Below are 12,980 nucleotides of genomic sequence, written 5' to 3' on the forward strand. Positions count from 1 at the left end.
AAGGATATGACTTACCGACAAGCTCATATCGGGATAATTAATGCTCCTAGACAGCTTGCTCTGCTAGTATAGAGCCACAAAGTTAATTATTCCTAATTAAGATTAATTCTGCCGTGACATTCACTACTGAATTCCCAGAATAATCTATTATTGCTCCTATTCCATGGTCGAATCCACGACTGGTCCCATGGAATGGCAATAACAATTGCTCCTATTCCATGGTCGAATCCACGACTGGTCCCATGGAATGGCAATAAACAATTGTTTGATTCTATGATCGAATCCACGACTTGATCTCATAGAATAGCAATAACTATATTATCTCATTACTCCGATTTCATGATCGAATCCACAACTGGTCTCATAAATGGTAATAGATAAACTTAATTACTCCATTCTATGGTCGAATCTACGATCCCATGGAATGGTAATGCTCACTTTATTATTCTGAATTCGTAGTCGAATCCTCAGCTGATCCTATGAATTAATAATAAACATCTTATTACTCAGTTTTGTGAATTATTCTCCACTGAATTCCACAATTAGTAATAAATAATCAACAACCGGGCGTCTGAGCTACCTCTAAGTAAGCCCCGATTCAAATGGTGAAAGTGTGTTCAACGACGATACACTAACAGTCACCGCACGAACGAGTATTTCAAAATACAACGAAACGATGAACCTATGCAAAATAGAAGAAAATAATAAATAATTAAAAATATTGACCAGGGTGCTGGGAGCACGGAACACGACCGAGACCGTGTCGTGGTCAATCCCACGCCAGTTTTATATTTTTAATGCATTTTTATTATTTTCCATGATTTGATGAAAATTCTCTCATTTTATCAAATCTCCTTCGTCTCGAGGAAACTCCTCGGTTTCATGGTATTTCATAAATCTAAAAAATAATATAAAATTAAGGAAAGGAGTGTGGGCGTGACCATTGGCCAACCGGCCATGCCTTGGTCCCAGCCGGCCCCACACCCACGGTTCCTCATTATTTATTATTATTATTATTTCTCTAATTTCATGAAAAACTCCTTGATTTCATGGTATTTTGCACAAATCATCAAATAATAATAAAATTATGAAAACTTGTGGGACCGGGCCACTCCGGCCGGCCATGCCCTAGCCGGTCCCACACGCCCCTTGTTTTATTATTTTATTTTATTTTTCCTTGAATTCATCAAATTCCTTGATTTCATGGTATTTCTCAAATTAGGAAAAATTCCCTCAAATCATGAAAAATACTAAAAAATATTAAAAAATTATGAAAACTCGTGGGACCGGGCCCTAGCCGGCCGGCCACGCCTCCACGGTCCCACACGCCCGTTTTTTATTTTTTATTATTTTTTGCTTCCTGAACTCATGAAAACTCCTTCAATTCATGGAAACTCCCTAAATTCATCAAATTTCTCAAAATTCATGAATTTTTCATAAAATCATCAAAATATTATAAAATTAAGGAAAAGGCACCACGGGACCGTGGTCACGACCGGCCGACCATGCCTTGGCCTCGGGTCCCACGCCTCCTTATTCCTTATTTTATAATTATTTTCCATCATCTCATGGTGTTTTCCTCAGTTTCGTCGAAACCCTAATTTTGGCATATTTTCTCGAATGGATGCTCAATTGCACGCCAGAAAATATCAAAATTCTCAGGACTGAGACGCGGACGCCTTGGGGACACGAGCACGCTATCTTGACCGACCAAGATTGGCTCTTTGGCTTACAGAAGCCGGTCCCATCAAGTTTCACAGTTTTGACCTAATTTGCACAATTGCACGTATTAGGTCCAAGACTCTTCCAAACACTTTGGATTTTCATGAAGTGATCATCAGGCGGTCACGTGACTACCCAGGGCCGGTTTCATGACCCATGGTCGGTCCCTCATGTCATAATTAATTAGGTTTTCTCACCTAAGGCTCAGACGAGCATTTTCGAATAAATGATTAAACCAGCATTTAATCATTCTTTCACCAACAAATCGTCAACTCTTCAGGAGTTCTTTGTATTTGCTCACGTGAGCATATGGACACTACATGGTTGATCCACGGTCCCATGTAGTCTCCCTCCTTCGTCCCATGGTTAAATTCTGACGAACCATGAATTGATCATCAATTGATCAAATTAGGGTTTCTGAATCCAAGGATCATCATTCCAGATTCCAACCTTAATAATTTTACGACGACCTCATGGTCATTAATTTTATTAATTATGCTCGGTTCAACGACCAGTATTCTAATTAATATTTTGGTACGCTGCCAATAATCCATCAGATGAGCAACACATGCTCAGACGATCAAATATTCAACAATTCATCACATGAGCAACACTTGCTCAGATGATAAATATTTGCTCAAACCAAGGAATATTGGTTCAACAATCAATATTCAACGATCCATCGAATGAGCAATACTTGCTCACTTCATCGTAAGAACTATACCTCTGTCTCATGACATGTTCAATTCATGAGTTTCAGAACATCATGTTCAACTCAGCAACTACATGGACTCATCGTCCCATCAAACCACGAAGTCATCAATTGACTAACATACCACGAGACGTCAATCGTGTCACTTTGGGGGATATCACTTAGGGTTTTGGTCTGGCGGTCTACGCACGTGTGTTCAAACACACGAGAATGTGAGCAAGTCGTGCAATCAGTTGAAGGAATTCACGAGGTAGTGGGTGGAAAATCGACCAAGTCTCCACACGTTGAAATGGTTTCAAACACGATTCCACTCCCCACTCCTTGATTCCATCAACGTCACACTTCATGGGGTCATGGTGTCTAAAATTCCAGCAATATAAATAAGTCTCTGAATCATGATTGAGGGAGGGGCATCAACAGTGTCATCAATCTCACGTCTCATCGAAAACACGAGATCATCAACTCATCAATTGAGAAACTACTCTCAATTGAGCAATTTCAATCATTCAGAGCTTATCATATTCAGAATTCACACACCCACAATCTTTGAGTACCATTGATTCCACACATTTCCCAGCTTCCCTCCTACAGATCAACCCATCCTCTCTTGTGACCGAATTTACTTTGGATCGGTCATTGTCTTTATTTAGTCCGGAGCACTACAGATTGATCTCTCGAATCTAAAGCACCCCCTTTGCAGCGTTGCATCTGTGTGAGGTTTAACATTTCGCTCGGTTCGAGGAGTCTCCTCCGTACGGTCGTCTCCTCAATTCCTTAAAAACCAGCAAATCATTTTTCCCCATCTACACACACAAACCATAAGGGTCACATCATATGAGATCGAATATTCAGGTTGATGAAAACCAAAATCAGACATCCCATAAACTGAATACACATATCAAAAAAATAAACATTCATTCGCAGGCTATGTAATCGGTAACTATCACGGGAAAAATTATAAAATAATATTTTTCTCTTAAATAATGATAGTTTTATTCAAAATCGACCTTATACAATAATTGAAATAAATCAAAACATTGATGTCTATTTTTTGGATTAAGTATTGCAGCATATAACTTGATCCTTAAAAGTGCTCCGATTATTCACGGATGTGATGCGTGTCGTAACCACAACAAATTAATTAATATTTTTACACCTGATTAACAAGTAATATAGTGTAGTCAAGTTCGTTCCCACGAGGAGCAAGAGATTGTAAAATTGTCACAAAAGGGGGGAATTATTGGTTTAGATAAAAGCAAAAGAAAGTAAACAAAGCAGTTAAAAAGATAAAGGAAATCAATAAGAGAAGTTAGATCAAGGAATCCTTCTTCGTTGCAAAACGATGATTCAAGTTATGTTTTTCATCCACATGTTATTAGTCACAGATTATCACCAACCTTAGGATAGCAGGTTCGCTTAGCTAACCCCAAAATCCCTTGTATCACTGAGTAACAGGTCCGCTTAGTTATCAGATTCTATTCAAAAGAACCACCTTGAGGTTCGCTTACAAGATGTAATTCCCCGAAAGCACCAAGATTTATGAATTTATGTTTAGTACTAGTAGTTAGACTCGGTTCGCTTGGTCCACTTTCTAGCGTTGTTTTCACACACAATTGCTCCACGGAATCCCTCCGCAAGGTCTCGTGTTTTCTACTTGTGTAAAGTGTCAAGAAAGATTACGTATTCCCTAACTTATACTAGATTTAGGTTGAGTTAACAAATCAATTCAACATGCACTCTAAATAATCTATCAAACAACCATGAATGTATAAGCATTCCAATTAGTAAAAACAAACGATAATCATGTGAAAAAATTCAAGGTAGATTTTAAAAAAAAAACTCAAATCATGTCAAGAACTAGGAATTCATCCTCAATCAATAAGAAAATTAGCTACTCATGTTTTTGAAATTCACACAAATAATTAAAAGGAGAATTTTGAAGTTCACACAAATAACTAAAAGAAGAATTTTGAAAAGCAAGCAAAACCACAAGTATTGTGTGTGTAAAAGGTGTGTAAAGTTATAGAAGTGTAGAGAACTTCTCTATTTATAGGCTTCAATTTCCTTGCAATCCTCTTAGGAATAGAATCCTTTCCCTTTGTAAGTCTTCTTTCCAAGTCCTTGTCTTTCTCAAATCTTCCATCTTCACTTTCCAAATTCAAGCCCAAATCCTCAAACCCATGAGTCTAGAATACTCTTCACAAAAAGCTATAATTTTCCACAAATTGGATCGTCATAGAAGTCCTTAGTATCACCGGAATCAGGCCATAAATCTCCCTGCCGGTCACTAGAGTTTTCTTCACTGTGACGGAATATTCCGTCTGATACCGTTATAGCAAACAGTCAAACGGTCAAACCTTTAGTCAGTGGTCAAGGAAGAGAGTCTCAGTCAGCTTTTAGTCAGATTCTGAGTCAGGATGATTCGGCTTACTTACTGAGTCATTCAGAAGGATCGGTCATCGGACTCGTCTGGATCGATCATCGCCGGCTCGAGTTGACTCGCCGTAGAAGGAAAACTGACAGAGTTTCCTCTGTTTTCAGTGTATTCTCAGGTCGATTTCAGGCCGATCTTTCTTCACCTGATAAGAACCTAACACATACATCTATAGTATCAATAGCATAGTTGTTTTCAAGGCTTGATTTTGTCTTCACAACAGCAACATTTCAGCTCAAAATCTTCATAACTTCAACCACCAACAGACCCTGTTTATCATTCTTTATCTGATTTCTTGTCTTTGCTTCACACAACCACAACCCATTATTTCTCACAGGCAGCTCAGTTCTCTTCTCAATTTCAAGAACAAAACGGTGGCAGTAAACACCATTCCAGCTTCTCAACTGACACCAGCATCGTGTCTTGATCATCTCCTCTTCCCTGAATGAAAACCCACTTTCTTCATCTCAGATTCAACAACATCCATCTTTCGAATTCAACACCAAAACCAATTTGGAACCAACATCAACTTGTCCTACATCTGTTCATGACTTCAACTGAGTCATACCCATCAATTATTCTCGAATTCTTGTAATCATCCAGCCACTGATTTCATTTCAACCACCAACATCTCAATTTCGAGTCAATTATTAACCCAATCTTCTTATTTCAGTGGAACTTCAATCCAGGTGATACCCTTCTTTCAGATGCAAAATCAAACCGAATTTCTTGATCTTCTCCATCTAACATCAGTTCAATCTTCTCTTTACACTCTGAATTTCTTCAAATCGACAACATCAGCTCTGTTTCTTAATCCTTCTCCATGAATCGATCCCCTTTGTTTCTTCTCAAACCCTAGCTTCTAAAACTCTCGATTTAATCATCAAGTCCTTCTTTTCATGTTCTTAGCAGCATCAGGATGATTATAACTCTCAGCTCTTCTCTCTGTCTCTCGATTTCCTCTCAGTCTCTCGATTTCAGCATCAACAGCTGCTTGCGCAGCTTTTCTATCTTCCTCTCATTCAGGTGAATAATGATTGAGAGAAATGAGAAGCTCTCGAGATGTAGGGTTAGGATATAGGTTATATTCGATGTTCTATCACCTTGATAAGAGCTACCCAACTAACAACCCCTTAAACAATGTTGTCTGTCTTTTAATACTCCTCCAAATAGAGTCGCTCTGTAACACTTGGGGTCGGCTCCCGATAGTGTTCGCCAATGAAATGACATATTTGACCTTTTTGCTCAAACTGAGTGATTTCTTCTTCTTTTCATCCGCATGACTCCAGAGTAGCTATAAAACTCAAAACAAGCGTAAAATACATAATTTACAAGAAAAATAGCAAAGAAAGCATAAACTCTAAATAGTAAATACGGTGTATTCTACACCTATCAGGAGGTTTCTTCAGTGTTCAATTCTTGAGTCTTCTCTTTCCTTTCAGATGATTGAGTCTCTTCTTCAAAAGATTCACCTCCACAATCAACTTCAAAAGATTTGACTCGAGCCACTCCTCACTCTTTGAAGAAGCTTCCAGTTGTTCACGAGCAATTTCAAAATCTCGCATTAGCAAAAGCATGAGATCAAAAGATATTTGATTCCTCTTATGTTCCTTTGAGAAGTAGCATTTAAGCTCAGCAGGAAGACAAGTTTCAAGCTTCTGTAATTGAGAATCAATATCAATAGCTTTTTCAGCCATCTTGAACCGTAGACTAAAAGTGGAGGAAAGAAACGGTTCTGAAGATGTTTTATATATTAAATAAAAAAACTTGGTTTCCATGTTTTAAAGCACCTAACAAGGTATTTTTATTTGATTAAAATAGTCATGAAAAGATACAAATTCGGAAATAAAATCAAGAAGGATTTTCCGAAATATTATTGTCAAGAGAGTCCAAATATATCTTGTACAATTTTATCATGAACTTCACTAAGATTGAAAATATTCTTCTAAATAGAAAGAAAGAATTCAAAATTTAGAAAAATACTTAAGTGGTTTATAAAACAGATAGATCTACTACAATTTTTATACTTTTCATATGTTCCCTAGTGCTCTCTTAAGAACTTCACATTTATTAATACTGATCACAAAATTTTAGGAAGTTCTGATCAACAAGCTTAGTTGTTGAATTAAGCTCTCAATGGCTCTAGGAAACATAATCTATCTTTATGTTTTCAGACATCTTGCTTTTCGGAACAATTCCAAGAATAGGTTTCACACATCTGTGAGTCACAACTCGAATTACCTAATTCAACAGATAGATCTATTCTAATATGAACATGATTGTAAGTGTGATTAGAAACTGTTAGAGCACTACTCGGTCGAACTCGCAAGCTTTGGTATCTCAAGGTTGTTTGTCAAGTTTAGTTGCCAAAACTATAAGTCTTGATTTCTAGTCTACTTATAGCTAAGTCTCGTATTAGGATAGTAAGTATAGTTGAGCTTTAAACTTCACGGCGTTTATCGAATGAAGAGGAAGAACTACTCAAGGTAACTTGTGGAACTTCTTCAATAAAAGGTATGTGGAGACTTGAACTCATCTATAACTCAAAAGTCTATCTACTCTATCTCCTATTTGAGACAAAAGTCGTATTGCTATATAGACTTCAATTATACACATTTGATATTTCGAGCCGAGTTTATCTCGCTTATCTATTTCTCGAAATATGTGTTCGTAAGCTTTCGCTTTAACCAAGTTCATCATTTATTCTTGACGAAAGTCAAAAGATGATCATGTGAAAATCGCCTTGTAACATCTTACATGATTTGTGTGAGACAGTCATTTGATGTAGATTCGGAATATTTCGTACTGATCATTCGATCACTTGAAAATTTCTTTGAAGCTAATAGTTAGTGTGAGATAGATATTGTCGTCTTCCAAGAATGTTTCAATGATTGCAATGAGGGTTTATAACATGTAACCATGATTGGATATAAACATAGTATGTATTCACATTTGTGTAAAGTCCAAAACCGGGAACCATGGTATGCGTACCCGTACGCATACTGGTTGGTTGTTGGAAGTCCGGGAACTAAGTATGCGTACCCGTACACATACTGGCGGAAGTTCAAGTTCCGTGAATTTCTGCTGGAGTTTGGAAGTGTGGTATGGTATGCGTACCCGTACGCGTACTGGCGTAACTAAACTCAGTCTGGCTACTTAGGTATTCATACCAGTTTGCATACTTAAGTATGTTATGTTCTAAAATTGGTTTGTTCATGAACTAATACATTTATATAATAAGGAATGCAATCTTTTGCAAACCGTGGCTATAATGTTCATGAAATGATTCGAGTGAATCAAAATCGACTATGCTTCAATTGTGTCTTGTATACTTCTATGAGAATATAAACAATTGAACAACTGTCTAACTAGTTTGATTTGAGTCATTTGAACTAGTTGTGATGAAGATGAATAAGGTTGATATGAAAGTGCTCATATGGCTAACCATTGGTTAACTATTGTTGAACCAACTAAGTATGCACGTTTAGGTACGGTTACCTTTATCTAAATGATGGTACATTTCGTTTGTGTATAACAAGCTAAGTTCGATCTAACGGTTGAAAGATATTAGCTTGAATTTAATCAGGTTATCATCTAATGGTGAATATTGCATGCTTTGTTACCAAGGTAACATTGATTGCAAACCCTAATTTAGAGACTATATAAAGGATAACTCTAGCAACTAAGAAACCTAATCCCCACACCTCTTGTGTGATACTAGTTACGAGTAGAGTCGATTCTCCTTTAACCTTAGATTTTTCCAAAACCCTGTAGGTTAACGACTTGAAGACTTCATTGGGATTGTGAAGCCAGACCCAACTATTTTGTCTATAGTTGCATGTTCTGATCTTGTTGTTTTCTATTGTGATTGAGTACTATCTTCTTTAAGATTTGCTCGAGATTTATTCTCCGATAGACAAGATTGAAAAGCAGTCACAAACATCTTCGTCTCATCGTTTGTGATTCCACAATATCTTGTTTCGTTAATCGATTAAGATTATTATGAGTTGATTGATAAAACTAGGTTGTTCTTCGGGAATATAAGTCCAGTTTATCAATTGGTTCATGTTCACCTTGATTTATCAAAAGACGGAACAAAACTCGTAGGTATATCTGTGGGAGACAGATTAATCTATTTTATAGACTTTTCTGTGTGATACATATTTTTTTATCAAGTCTTCGACTTGGGGTCGTAGAAACTCTTAGTTGTGGGTGAAATCATCTAAGGGAATCAAGTGCGCAGAATCCGGCGTAGTTCAAGAGGCGTAAGGAACGCAACTGTACCTTGATAAGTGTGAGATTGGTTAGGGCTCAACTACATTCCAGTCTGAAGTTAACTTGTAGTAGGCTAGTGTCTGTAGCGGCTTAATACAGTGTGGTGTTCATATCTGTACTAGGTCCCGGGGTTTTTATGCATTTGCAGTTTATTTTTTTTGCTAAGTCCAATAGTTTATTAAGCAAAAAAACGTAATTACAAGAATTACAAGCAGGGGACACAAGGCCCCCTACCCCCATAAACCAAAAGGGTAAAATAAATATCTTCTCAAAACTGAAGAAAAATAAACAGAGAAGAAGAAAAAAAGAAGACTAAGCTTGTAAATTCCTTCACACTTTAAGACACCAGAGAATCCAGCAAAAACTCCTCTCACAAATGGGATAAAGTATTTCACCTCCTTTAGTTTTCCTCTTTGGAGTCTTCATTCTTATTGCTTAATCTTGCGTTTCCTTGATATACTCCTTTCGAAATAATAAATCATTTAAAAACTTTTGTTGGGTATCAAATTTTGTAATTGTACAAAATATCTTATGTTCCTCTTTTGTTAACTGAGCAACACTCACCTTGGGCTGGGTGTGCAAGCCCAAGTTTGAACCTGAGCAAGAGTCCTTGTTGGTTTCAATTTCTTCACGACCAGAGTCCAAGTGGGTTTGGCTTTGTAACACACTGAATTTGTTCGGTGATAAAACTCCACCAGCATTAACTTTCTCCTGTGTAGTTCTTTCCAAGTTTTCACGAATCTTCTTTAAATTAGCTAAATCTTCTTCCATTTTTTTTCCAAGTTCCAAAACAATACACTCTTCAGCACTTAATTCAATTCCTTGTTCCACTTGAGATTTAGAGCTCTGCAAGAAGTTCAAGGCTTTCCGAACTAAATTCGGCTTACTGTTTACCATTGTGTTGTACGTCATCTGCTAGTGTATAGTCATCAGCACTGTAGGATCAGATTCTCGAAACGATTATGTCTCAGCGAAATTATCAATGGAATTATGTAGGATCAAATTCTCGCAACGATTATGTCTCAGCGAAATTATCAATGGAATTGCACAATAGCATCGCAGAACAGTTTCAGAAAACAACGTCAGAAAATATCATGAGAAAGATGTGATAGTCTTGCGAAAATTAGAGAGCTTGCGAAGTTAACATTTGTAAGGTTGCGAGAATGTCGCAAACTATATCCGAAAATACAGGACAGATTAGCTGTCATCCACTTTGTATTTCCTTATAAATAGTCATTCGAGTTGTAAAGGAGGGAGATATCTTTTTTGAGTGAGAGACAAGTAAATAGGAGAGAGAAAGTTGAGAGCAGAGATCATTCTTGATTTCTTTATTTTCCTTGTAAGAATATTCAGAAATTAATCAATAAAGTTAAGAGTTTAAACCTAAAAATGGGCTGATCAATGATAAAATCATACGAGGGGTATATTGTAGGATTTCCTGCAACTACATAATGGCGCTAGAAACAGGGAGGATTGAAGATTGAAGACTATTCTAGAAAAAATCGAAGATTAATATTGAGATTTGTGGAAATTTAAAGTAGTTGATTAAGAATTTTTCATAATTTCTTGAAACACTGTTAGCATTGAAGAAATGGCTAGAAGAAGAAATACATCCGAACAACCAACTACTATTAGAAGAAGCAAAAGAATTGCTGGAAGAGAAAGAAGTGAAATGGGAGAATATACTAGAAGGAGAAATAATAGAGAAAATATAATTCAATCACCAATTCAACAAATACTAGTTCAAGAGAGGAATACAGATTATGACAGAGTGAGCGTACACACTTGGCGATCAAATTCAGCAGAAGAAATAGAAGAAGAGCAACAAAATAGAAATTACAGACATGAAGAGAGAAATCAAGAAGCAGATGAAGGAATAATTCATGGAGATGAAGAAATTGGAGCGTTAGAAACATTGAGACGAAGAATGCATGAGGAAAGAAGAGCTGAGGCTGAAGAGCGTGCAAATTTAACAAGACAAAATCACGAATTAAGGATGGAGAATATTAGATTGCAGAATAGAAGATCGAGAAGTATTACAAAATCATATTCCAGATCAACTAGAAGAGAAATGAGGCAAAATTCACCTACAATCAATGTTGGAAACAATATTCAGGAAGAAATGTCAAATCCTAATGAAGAATATCGCGAAAATAGAGAAAGAATTGATGATCGTTACATTCCACAAAATGAAACTTTTGATGATAGGCAAATTGAGGAAATCAAGAGAACGGGAAAATTCAGAGACAAAATAACCAAGATGGCGAAGGAAATCAAGAGGAAGAAGAATTTTACATGTGAGAGAAAATCAAAGAAATCAACAGACAATTGAAGAAGAAATTGAAAGACATAATGCTGAACAAGCACGTTTAATCTGCGAACGTGAAAAGTTGAGAGCGGAAATGGAAGAGCAAGAGCTTCAGGAGACAATTCGCCAGAACAATCATGACAACGAGAAAGAAGGCGTATACAAAACTGGAATAATGATAATCAATGAGGAGTATGATAGAGTGAAGAGAATGGCTGAAAGACAGCGAATTGAGTTGATAAGAAATGAACAAAATTATGGAGGGGAAAATGAACGACATCATCATTGCGAATTCAAGATAGGGATGAGGAAGAGAATCGCAGAAGAAGACGAGATGAGGATAATGAAGAAGAGATACAAAATTTCGCAAGAGAAGATAGACGTGAACGCAGAAGAAGAGAAGCAAAATTAAAGAGACCAATGGGTCAAGATTCAGGAGTAAATCAACAAATCTTGAAAGAATTAGAAGAAATGAGAGGAATGCTAAATAACAGAGGAGAAGTAGGTAGAAGACAATTGGATGAAGCAATAGAAGAAGCTGCGAAAACTCCATTTACAAGGGAGTACAATTAGGAGGAATACCACCGAAATGCAATTTGCCCGCATTAACCAGCATTTTCGATGGAACAACTTGTGCAATTCAACACATTAAAGCTTATGTGAGGTGCATGTTACAATGGGAAAATCATGATGCGGTATTGTGCAAATATTTCGCATCCAGCTTAACAGGAGAGGCGTTAAAATGGTTTGAAGGTATACCAAAAAATAACCTCCTTCAATCATTTGCAGACCACATTCTTGGGAGCATATATAAGTAATAATTCCTCACGACCTGGTATAGAAGATGTTTTGGATTAAAACAAAGGATTGGTGAAAGTTTGAAACACTTGACTAAAAGATGGAGAACCATGTGTAGCGAAATGGCTGGCCGTGTAGATGAGAGATATCTCATATTATCATTTATCAATGCTATGTTTGCAACAAACCTGTTGTATGTCCAAATTTTCAGAGTCAAGAATACATTACAATGACTGAATTGCGAGAACTTCAAGAAGAATACATTGCTTTGAGGAAAGACAAAATGAAATGGAATCATATCCAGTTGCGAACCAGCTCACAAGCAGCGAATGCAAGCTTATTACCCAAGCTAATAAATACAGTGGCGAATACTTCGCAAGTACAACAAGAAAAGGTGACAGGTAACAATCAGCAGAAGTTGGTAGCTATGGGAAGTCGAGATCAAGAAGAGTATGAAAGAGAAAGAAATTTCTACAATCGTGGAGGAAATAACAAGATTCAAAGACGATCAACCGCAAGAAACTTATGGAGGTCAAAGACCAAACTTTAATAGAGGACAAGGAGGTCATAAGGTAGTATGGGAAGAAATCAAGATGCCACCTCTAAATGCAAGTGTGGAGAAGATATGGGAAGCTATAATCTTGATGGAAAATACCAACACGTGGAACATGGGAACGGAACCACCTCCAATCACAGAAGTCATGAATTTTGTTCTTATCATCATTTTCATG

This window comes from Papaver somniferum, unplaced genomic scaffold (assembly GCF_003573695.1).
Source record: "Papaver somniferum cultivar HN1 unplaced genomic scaffold, ASM357369v1 unplaced-scaffold_35, whole genome shotgun sequence".
NCBI classification, from domain to species: Eukaryota; Viridiplantae; Streptophyta; class Magnoliopsida; order Ranunculales; family Papaveraceae; genus Papaver; species Papaver somniferum.